Raw genomic sequence first — 11,601 nt, 5'->3', positions numbered from 1 at the left:
TTCACAGGCCTGGGGTGGGGCCTGGCACTCCACGTTTCTAGCAGACACCATTGATGCCAATGCTGTTGTTCTGAGGCCCATGCTTAGCGTGGCGAGGCCTCCCACAACCAAGACAGCAGAACAGAGGACAAGTCAACCCACAGCAGGAAGTCATAGCTAACATGCTCCTTCCCAAAGCAACTGTATCCACTCAATCCTGTAAGACCAAAGGAAATGCCTTGGGAAATCAAAAGGGATCATAATTAAATGAAATTGTCTTGCATTTTTCTTCATACGGGATTAGTTTCCATCTCCCCTCTCTCATTCTGCTCTGGCAGTCTCTCTCCACGGCACCCACTTGTTTGGGATGAAATGATGCAGTTAGGGGAGTTATCAACGTTCCAGACATGAGCATGAATCACCAGCAAACAGTCCACTCTCTGAGTCACCCATGTCTGAGATGATTCCATCCATACAAAATCCCACTAGAAAACTCCAAAAAGAGGAAAACTGAGCTGTCAAGCAAGCAAGGCATGGAGCAATGGGAAGACAGGATGGCTAGTGAGGGTGAGTCAAGGCACCCAGAACTATTTGCACTGGCTCTAGGTGAACTAGCACCACTGAGAGAAGTGGTTCTCAAATTTGGAGGCAACTGTAAAACTTTAAACATAGTGATTCTAGGTCCTATCCCTCAGAGCATTTGATTTAATTGGAGGGAAGTGCAGACCAGATGGAGGGATATTTTTTCAAAAGCTTCAATGTGACACTTTGGAGAAATGGCATCTGTCGGCTCAGGATGGGACTGCCATCAGTCCTGGGCAATGCTCATCCCACTAAGCCAAGGGTTTCCCTTCTGTAAAATGGGAAGAATCATTTGCTTCAGGACCATGGTGAGTATCACGGATAAAAAGTCCCAGCAGTCTCCTCGGCAAACATTCATCATTCCTATGCATTTTCCTGCCAGGATAAAACCTTATCTTTTTGAACTTATATCTCATCTATAATTTCAAGCCAATTTAGCAAGTATATCTTATCTGCAATTTCAAGCCAATTTGGCAATCACCAACTTTGCAATTGCTTGTTTTCAGACGATGTTAGGCTTCAACTATCCTACTTGGCACATAAAATCTGTACCTTCTTTCTGAGCCTACCCTTTCTTCTTCTCCAAGTATGAATTTCCTTCTCTTCTGTCAACACAAGTTGAGTGTTCAACATGGACCAGGTGCTTTGAATGCAGCAGAGAATGAGAGAGCTCGGTCCTCACAAAGTCTGCAGGGCAGATAAAGTGGCACTCCTTAGTTTGGATTCTTCTTTAAAGCAAAAGTTTGCAGGGAAAGGGAACAGAAAGCTACAGACAGATTGACCTGTTCACTGTGTCTCTTTAACCCAATCGTTCAGCACTTCTGTGCCTCAGTTTCCCCATCTGTAACACAAATGGTTATAGTACTTACCAGCTGACACTGGGTAGGTAAACAGACTCTGAAGGTGATACGAACATCTTATCAAGCAGGTTTTATATTAACCAAGACTTCCCTCCCAATCTCAGATCACTTTCCTAATGGGGAACAAAAAAAGGAAGCAAAGATTTAGTGCAAAGGCAAAGAAATTGTTTTCCGTGTTCTAAAACTCAGCCAGAAACACTTGAGCAGGTAAGAACTTCCTCCACAACACTGAGGAACAAGAGACAGCATGTCACTTTCATTCTTTTAAATCGAATTCTGATGACCCCTATTTATTCCAGACACAAGCAGAGTCAAGATTCTTTCCATTGCAAGCAACAAAATCTCATCTCGAACTTGAGCAAAAAACAGAACAGTGTGGAGAGGGGGTACTTATTCAGGCCCTGCTACATCTATGTAGTGAAATGACATCATCAGAAATCTTTCCTTCTGTGTGTCCCAAGAATATTCCCTTCTTTTGTTTTTTTCTCTAACAGGTTACTTTTGCCATCAGCTCACCAACTCCAGGAGAAAACCAGCTAGTCTTTCCCAATAGTCTCCCTATTCGTGTCCCTCCACCTCAAAAAAAGAATACAAACTTTAGGCCAGCTAGCTCAAATCTATGCCAGCCTGAACTAATCACTATGAGCAGCATCTTCGCTCAGGTCAGGATACAACCACACCCTGGAGCTGGTGATGGGGCAACAGCCACACCCAAGCCACAAGGACCAGCAGAGATGAAGAGGATGTCTCACACAAGAGAATTGGGTGCTGATTCCAAGAAAAGGCCAGCAAAGCCAGTCACTGTGCACTTTTCTCTCCTCTTCTACTCTCTTAGTCCCCAACACTTTGACTCTTGTATAGGCTTTATTTGCACAATCCACTCATTCTTGCAGGGCTGCAGGGGTTCTTTTGCTTGCTCTAAAATATAGCTGGTAATTTCTAGATAGCAATTTAGTACATCCATTTTAAAATACTAAACCATCTTCTAAAAATTATATCCAAAACCACAGACACACATGATAGTAAAAATGCTTAGTTTTGTAGTGAGTATTCCTACAAGTTGGGTTTTTCAGTTATTTCTTTCTAACATTTAAGGGCTTGCATAAGCTAGCCTGCTAAATGGTTTGTTTCTCATGCCTAGTCTTGTCCTTGGTTTCATAATACCACTAGACAGAAGCTTTGATTTTTCTGGGCCACAGTACAGCTCAGAACTAATCAAGTGGATGTGTGTTATGAATCAAAAAATAAGTAAATAGTAGCTTAACTCTTAAAGCAGTAGTATGAAATAAAAACAGGCGAACCATTTCCTCAAATTTTACTCAATTTTAAAATTCTCCTTTCCCACTCCAACTTACACATAGTCAGGTTATTAAAAACAAAAAAGGTATGCAAGCAAATTTTCTTTTTTTATTTTATTTATGTATTTATTTATTTGATGGAATCTTGCTCTGTTGCCCAGGCTGGAGCGTTGTGGCACAATCTCTGCTCACTGCAACCTCCGCCTCCCAGGTTCAAGCAATTCTCCTGCCTCAGCCTCCCAGTAGCTGGGATTACAGGTGCCTGCCACCACGCCAAGCTAATGTTTGTATTTTTAGTAGAGAAGGGGTTTCACCATGTTGGCCAGGCTGGTCTCGAACTCCTGACCTTAAGTGATCTTCCCACCTCAGCTTCCCAAAGTGCTGATATTATAGGCATGAGCCACTGCGTCCAGCCTGTGCAAATTTTCTAGTAGGAATTTTTGTAATAACCAAAAATGAAAAGCCAAAATGTCCATTCACTGGTGAAGGGATAAACAAAATGTGGCACATCCATATGAGGAAATAATATTCAGCTATGAAAAGGACTGGATTGCATTTACAACACAACTGATCCTCAGAAACATTCTACTAAGTGAAAGAAGGCAGACACACACAAGACTAGATTTTGCATGACTTTATGAAATATCTAGAAAAGACAAATTCATAGAGACAGAGGGTAGTTTCGTGGTTTTTCTGGGCCTGGGGGAGGCAGCAGGGATTAACTATGAACAGGGTTTTATTGGGGTGGTAGAAATGTCCTGATACTGGAATGTAGTGATGGCTGCCGTACTCAGTAAGAAACTAAAAAATAATTGACCCTTCACTCAAAATGAGGGAATTTTATAGGAATAAATTATACCTCAACAAAGTTGTTCTAACAGCTAAAAGACAAATGAAATGAGATAATGTGCCTGTTGTTCCATTGCAATGGTCAGTGACCCACCTACCCGTATTAGCAGGATGTCCAGACCATCCCTCTGAAGACACTCCAATACCTTACACTTTTGTTAGGATCACAGAGGGAAAGTTCAGCTCTGCTCATATCCATCTCCAAGAACAAATTAGGTCCCAGCTTTTTAAGACTAGGGACAACCACAGCAAGAATCCCACTACCCCGACATGTAATGGGCCACCCCAAAGTGGCCCAGACTCCCAGTACATCATGGCCAGGCCCCTTAAACTTACTGAAGCTGCAGATATCCAGGGCATAAACCTCCCACAGCTCAGCCTCCTTTTTGGCAACCTAAAACCACCACTCAGACCTACTCCCAGTTCCATGTCAGACCCAACCTCCACAGGCTATTTCATTCAACCCCTATATAGGTCACCAGATAAAATAAAGGATGCCCAGTTAAATCTGATTGCAAATAAACAAATCATCATCTTATATAGTTTAAGCATATTCCAAATATTGCACAGGATGTACACTAAAAAACTGTCATTTATTTGGCAACCCTACAAAGGAAATTAATGAGGTGATTCAAGTGAGATATATTTTGATTTGCTAAATCAAGCAACTCCATCCCCACAACTGTTTTCTATTATTTCTTGGCACTTTTATTTCCCCTGTCCTTAGGTCTTAGTGGGAACCCATCCCCCCAAACCCAGTAAGTCTTTCTAACTTGAAATCTCAGGCATGCCCTGGCTGGCTGTTTGATTGCCCTCGCTGTACTCCTTCTGTGCCTCCCAGGAGCAGCCTGGGCAGTTTCCACATGGAGCTGCATTCTGGGAACTGAAAGCAGCTCGTAGGACTGGAGCACACAGGGCTTGTTTAGGATCAGGGAGTGACATGACTGGAGAGTCAGACAGTGCCTCGTCATGGGGAAAGAAGGACCTTACATGGCATCCCGAGGGCTCTGGGTGGATTTCTGTAAGTGATGGAATGCCAAAAATGAAATCTGGGCAGTGAAGTAACACAATGTGTTGGATGTGTAGGAATGATGACTTAGGTGGACCAGTTAGGAGGCAGTGGTAATAGTCCAGGTGAGATGGCCAGCTCTGTGATTATTAACAGCATCACTCCTTTCCACATGTCATAGTCTTGACAGCCTTCCACACTTGTATCTTATTTTCCTGTTAGACTAGTTAAAGGCATTGTTGAATATAATTAGATCTTCCTGATCATTCTGTGGAGATCTATGCGCCATCATTATCCATCTATTCCTGTTTATAATAAAGATCTCTCAAAATAATCATGGAATTTGTTAGATTTTACTGTAATTGGCCATAAAAATACATAAAAATCATTGCATTAAAAAAAATCCCAGGGAGAAGCAACTGTGTTGTCAACCTGTTCCCTTCCAGAAGCCCCTTGGCGTGTTATGTTAACTGGTCCTCTCACCCACAAGCTCTGTATTCCAAAAGTCAGATCAGCCTTGCTAAGGTTGTTAAGTCCTACAAAAACTGTTTTCCCCTTTCCCCTGATCAAGGGAGCCTCTTACCTCACACTGGTGCACCTAAGAGGAACCTAGAGCATCTCTTGCTGAAAAAATAGATATATATTTTAATGCATGCTCTATCTTTGCTCAAGAAACATCTGTTAGTGTTAATATTTATAATTCCTCAAGCAACCACATTGTGCTGGACTCTTTTCAGGTGTTACGTCTAATCTCAACAACAACCTTGCAAACAGAGTATAACATTCCCATCTTACAAGGGAGAAAACCAAGGCTCAAAGACAGCCATGTCACTCCCGCAGCACTTGACTTGGTACTGTATTAAAGCTCCCACAACAGCTAGGAAGATATGATTCTGATATCTTTCTATTCTCTGAGGTGAGGGATTGTGGCAAACAGTACTGACTCTAACAATAAAGAGAATTAGTATGTGCTGGGAGGCCACCGTGCACCAAGCACCATTCCAGGTGCTTTACAGTGACAAACTTATTTAATTTCATGTTTACTTAAATCCTCTTCATCCCTCAGGTGCCAGACATTGTGCTAAACTATCTGCAGAGATCTGAATTTGTACCAATCAAGTTCATCATGCCATTTTCTCTTTTCATTTTATTTAATCCTCAAAAAAAACACACACACACAGAAATTCTCCTCATTTTGTTGATGCTGATACTGAGGCTCAGAGAGGCAGGTAACTTAGCCAGGGTCATACAGCTAGAAAGCAGCAAAGCCAAGATGCACACCCAGGTCTGAGGTGAAAGCCTGAGCTGTTTCCGATGCGAGGAGTCAAACGGGGCATGGAGATTGCCATCATTTCATCATAAAAACACATTTTCGAAGGATTTGAAAGTATACGCCATTTAATAAAGGAAACACTAACGTGTTTAGAAAAGAAAATAACCAAACCTCAAAGTCTAAAATGTTTGCCTAATATCCAAGAGCAATTTTGATAAGATGGACACACCCTTTTAATGGATAAATTCAAACTTCTGAAAAGAAAGACGAAAATCTGTCTAGCTTTACTTTCCTATGACTGGATAATGATTCGATGTTCGGTACATACACACACAAAAAAAATTAAATTAAATGGGACAGGAAGTGACTGTTGCTGCTTGGGGAAAAAAAGCTTAGTAATTATACATTCTTCAAAATGAAAGGTCAGGCTGTCCTACCCCAGTGAAATTGTCACACGAACCATTAGCCATTTAAGCCAATGAAGTCCTGCCTTTGGTGTTTTGATCAATTTCAAAAGCTGTTCTGAGTTTCCAGTGCCTTGCTCTTCTCGGCCCTGAACACTCTGTGCAGGGAAAAAAGCCAACTAGAAGAGCAAACCACTGCATCAAGTGAACTCTTTGTGAGCAGAGATGCTAAATCTGAGACACACCGACCCTTGTCATTTGGAGTCTGCAGCTTCGCCTCCTTCTCAAGTGTCCAAAGATACCTGCCTGAAGGAAGACGTGCTGACCAGAAAGAGTTAACACCACTCTTAGAACCCTCCTGCAGTCTTGTACAGGCATCATTTGGGGGTATCATTTTGGGGTAATCTCTGAGCTTTTCTTTAGCAAATTCTCATTTTTGTGCTCTATTTTGAAAGCTCTTCCCAAAATTCTGCATCCCTCAGAGGCAAGGATTTCTCTTCTGGGATTTATCTGTAAACAAAACGAGGTAAGATGGGAGATGCAGAAATGAGAGGAGATAAGAATAGAACTAGTACCAGGAGGCTGGGTTCTAGCCCTAGGTCTGGCAGTAACCAAATATGTGACTTCAGGCAGGTGGGTTGACCTTCATGAGTTCTCCGTTTCCCTAGGTTGAACTTTATCTGCTTTTTTATTTTTATTTTTTTATCAGACAGAGTTTCACTCTGTCACCCAGGCTGGAGTGCACTGGCACAATCTCGACTCACCGAGGCGAGGTGATCCTCCTGCCTCAGCCTCCCAAGTACCCGAGTAGCTGAGACCACAGGCACGGACCACCACACCCAGCTAATACTTTGTCTTTTTGTGGAGATAGGGTTTCACTATGTTGCCCAGGCTTATCGCAAACTCTTGGGCTCGAGCGATCTGCCTGCCTTGATCTCTCAAAATGCTGGCATTACAGGTGTGAGCCACTGTGCCAGGCTCATCTTCAGCTTGTAGGCTGAATTCTGGGGTGCTCCAGAGACATAAAGTCAAGGTCATCTGAACCCCCATTCTTAGACCAATTCTGTATCTTACCTGCTGGGCTGAAAAAATATCTAACACCTATATAGGTGTCAGGCACTATTCTAAGGCCAGAAAGGCTTCAAGGAGGCAGTAAATAGAGTCTAGAAAAACAAAGAAGAAATCGATACTGGAAGCTGAAGAAAGGACAAGCCATGATTTGTAGTGGCAGAAAGTTTAGCAACATATTCACCTGCAATAAGTTAGAAGATAGAGAGTATACCCAACAGCCACCTGAGTCTGACTTTGCTGAAGGCAAATGGCACGAGCCACTGCATGGCATGTGCCCAGGGTGGACTGTAGAGTGGCTGCAGGAAAACGCCTCCTCTGGGTTCAGGGCCTGAAGCAGGTGTTAGTCACAGCTCAACAGAAAAAAAAGAAAAAAGAAAAAAAAAAAAAAAAACATGACTCTTCTGAGGTCAGGAGCAGGAATCTTTCTATAAAGGAGACCCTTCAGCCTGGAGACTTACAGCAAGACTTCAGGGCAGAGCCAAGAGTCTCAGAAGGTTTGGAGGCCTGAATCTGTCCTTGATCATTGCGCCCAAAGGAAAGAAGATTTCCATGGTGTCTCCATCTCCCGAGAGCCTAAGAGCCTGTGTAATGACACAGGGTTTAACCAATGTTGGATGAGCCAGCTCCGCTTTTATTGGATTCTGCTCTTTCCCAAGAAGACTTTGAAAGAATCAAGTACCAGGCATCAGCTACAATCACAAATGTAGCTATGCATTCCGCCTGAGGGTCGGGGAATAGTTCAAAGGCCCTCTAGAGATATCATGCTGGCCGGGCACAGTGGCTCAAGCCTGTAATCCCAGCACTTTGGGAGGCCGAGACGGGAGGATCACAAGGTCAGCAGATCGAGACCATCCTGGCTAACACGGTGAAACCCCGTCTCTACTAAAAAATACAAAAAGCTAGCCGGGCAAGGTGGCGGGCGCCTGTAGTCCCAGCTACTCGGGAGGCTGAGGCAGGAGAATGGCGTAAACCCGGGAGGTGGAGCTTGCAGTGAGCTGAGATCCGGCCACTGCACTCTAGCCCGGGTGACAGAGTGAGACTCCGTCTCAAAAAAAAAAAAAAGAGATATCATGCTGTTGACGTAAGAAGCCAAGTCTCCATGGATTATTGAACAGCAAACTACATGTGAACTTGAAGTTGGAACAAGGAAGAAAACTATGGATGAAAGGGAGAAATTCCAAAAAAGCTCTGTCCAGTATGTTCCTTCTCAGAACCAAGAGAGAGTGAGGATACTTTCATTTGAGATGACTGTATATTAAAGAGAAGGCTGTAACTAAACAGGCAACTCCATGGCAAAGCATTTATTTATTTATTCATTCATTCATTTATTCATTCATTAATTCATTTATTCATTCATTCATTCAAGACAGGGTCTTGCTCTGTCATGCAGGCTGGAGTGCAGTGGCATGATCTCACCCCACTGCAACCTTCCTCTCCTGGGTTCAAGTGATTCTCCTGCCTCAGCCTTTGGAGTAGCTGGGACTATAGGCATGTGCTGCCATGCCCAGCTAATTTTTGTATTTTTAGTAGACAGGGTTTCGCCATGTTGCCCAGGCTGGTCTCAAACTCCTGGGGCAAAGCATTTTTCAAGATGGGTTTATTCTTACATAAGTAGAAAGATTCACCATGAAGATTTTATTATATTCTACTTTAGAAAAACAATACACAAGCGTGCACACACACACACACACACATATATACACACACAAAGATGATGGTTTGACAGATTGATGATAGGAAACAGGTGAGCCTTTCCACACACATGACATTCACCTACAGCAAAATCCAAACTAAGGTGATCCACAATGAATATAATAATGTTGAAAACATTTTGGTTTAACCTCCAAACTTATTTCTCCAAGAACTAAAATGCCATCAACGGGATTCACTTAGAACAAATTTGAAACATAATTTAGACTTAGGTAATCATAAGGGAAATTGTACAAGGAGAAAGTCATCTCAGTGTGATAGAGACAAATAAATCATTCTGCTATGGCTCATCCAATGTTGAATGTAATTATCCAAAACTCTGGATGTAATGATTATGTGAAAGCCTTAGGTCAAAAGTCAAACTTCATCATATGTTTTAGAATTCACAGCGGAGACAAGCACTATGGAAGTAATGAATCTGAGAAAAGAGATTAATGAGAGCATAACTCTTACTCAAGAAAGGAAACTTTACCAGAGCAAGAGGCCCCACAATTGCAGGCAAAGTGGGGAAGCCTATAGCCAGAAATCACATCTCATTAAGTGTCACAAAATTCAAACATGGGAGAAACCTTATGAATGTCATCATGTGGGAAACCTTTCTTCTTTTCAAAAATAACACACACTTCATTGTACATCAGAGAATTCATACTGCAAGAAGTCCTTGTGGGTGTAATCAACATGGAGAAATCTTTCGCTATAATTCATCCCTCGTTACACACTACCATGGATTTCATACAGAAAAGAAACCCTATGAATGCACTGAATATAGGGAATCCTGCTTTGGTAACACACATCTCACTGCACATCAGGGCTAGGGTGGGTGTTTATTACTTCCAACTGAGTCAGGACCCCAGCAGGAAACAGATGGGCCTTTTAAATTAAGCTAATTCAAATAGAATTTATTCACAAAGGTATTATTTACAAAGTGTAGGTGTAGGTGAAAGGAGTTAGCCAACTTGGGTCCCTGGGGAACCTCCAACCCACCCAACAGCAGATGTTTTGTGCAGATATTTTGTGCAGATAAGGGAACTTGCACAGGGGGCTTGCCTAAGCATGCTCACAGCAGACTAAGGGTCTGCATGTGCACTGGGGGAATGAGGTGACACCACCAAGAATTTACGCCTTATACAAATAGGGAACCCAGCCCCATCAGCATATGAGCATATATATACATACACACACACACACACACACATATGCCCTTGTATTCAACTGTGAGGGGGCAACCAGCAACCTGCTTTCCAGGGCCCCTCTCTTAGCTGAGTAGCTGAGAGCTTTCCTTTACTTAATAAATTGTACTCCATTCACTCTTTGGTGACCACATGCCTAATTCTTCCCAGTCATGAGACTATAACCTGGACTTAGCTAAGGAGCAAAAAATCCTGCATCATAGGGGAACCGCAAGAGACATGGCAGTAACTCAAGGCACTGAGCCCAAGGAGACAAAGAATAAAGTTGAAAGGAGATAGATGTTAGAGAAGGCTGATTTCAAAAGAGCTGTGGGGATACAAGGAGGCAGCCAGAGGAATTCATTGTCCAACCTCACTCACTCATCCCTCCCCCTCACATCTCCACTCCTGTGCCATGGGCTGAGTCCTATCAGAAGCCAGAGGGCAACATGCTTGGAGGGGTCAAGTCCTCCAGGCATTGTCTTCACAACTCTGTCCTCTATCCTGGGCTCTGCACCTAGTACAACAATTAAATTTGTTTACTTTGTTACAAGTAAAATTGTTTACTTCCAGGGTTGTTTTTTTTTTTTTTTAACCAGGAATTAGGGTTACTAAGAGTTAAAGTTTTAACTAATATATAAAGAAACAATTCTGTATATAAAATGGACAAAAAGAGTAGGACATGTTTAGGGCAAGATAGGTTATAAGAAAGACATAAATATGTGGCTTTTGTTGAAGCCAGAGTTGAAGGGAGCCTGTGATGTGGTCAGGCTTCCAGGGAAGTGGGCAGGTGCAGAGTGGGGAACACGGGTCTGGCAGACAAACAGAAGATGCCCAGTCCAGCGACCAGGAGCCCTCTGAGTAGTGACCTGGCTGTTTTGTTCCCCAATGACTCCCAAGGCATGCTTCAAAGCCTGGCCCAGAACAGGCACTCAATGAAAAGTATTGAATGAAGAAGGCAACTCATAGCAAGTAGATCTGCGGACAGGCTGCCATTCAGCAGGAGAAAACTCACAATTCCTGTTTTCTTCAAGGGCCTTGGGGAGCACAGGAACAAGATGCTGTTGTAACCCACATTAGATGGTCACCAAACAATTACATTAAAAAAAAAAAAAACCATAATGCAGCAAGAGCTGATAACCTTAAACAGAATGAGAAAGAGGAAAGTGAATCTATGGGCACTGTAGTGGAAGCTTGCAATGTATGTTCCATCAAATCCCTGCAATTCTGACCAGCAGGTGCTTCCTCGCCTTCAGTAAGTAAGAACACTCAGGCTCTGAGGGCTTTGTAAGTTTCCTACGGTCACATGGTAAATTGAAATTGGGATTTGAATTCAGAACTATATGCATTTTAAATCTGGTGTTTTCCCATGTTGCGGGATGTGGGATAAACTCTGC

This window comes from Macaca nemestrina, chromosome 15 (assembly GCF_043159975.1).
Source record: "Macaca nemestrina isolate mMacNem1 chromosome 15, mMacNem.hap1, whole genome shotgun sequence".
In the NCBI taxonomy this organism is placed as follows: domain Eukaryota; kingdom Metazoa; phylum Chordata; class Mammalia; order Primates; family Cercopithecidae; genus Macaca; species Macaca nemestrina.
This window is presented reverse-complemented; position numbering follows the sequence as displayed.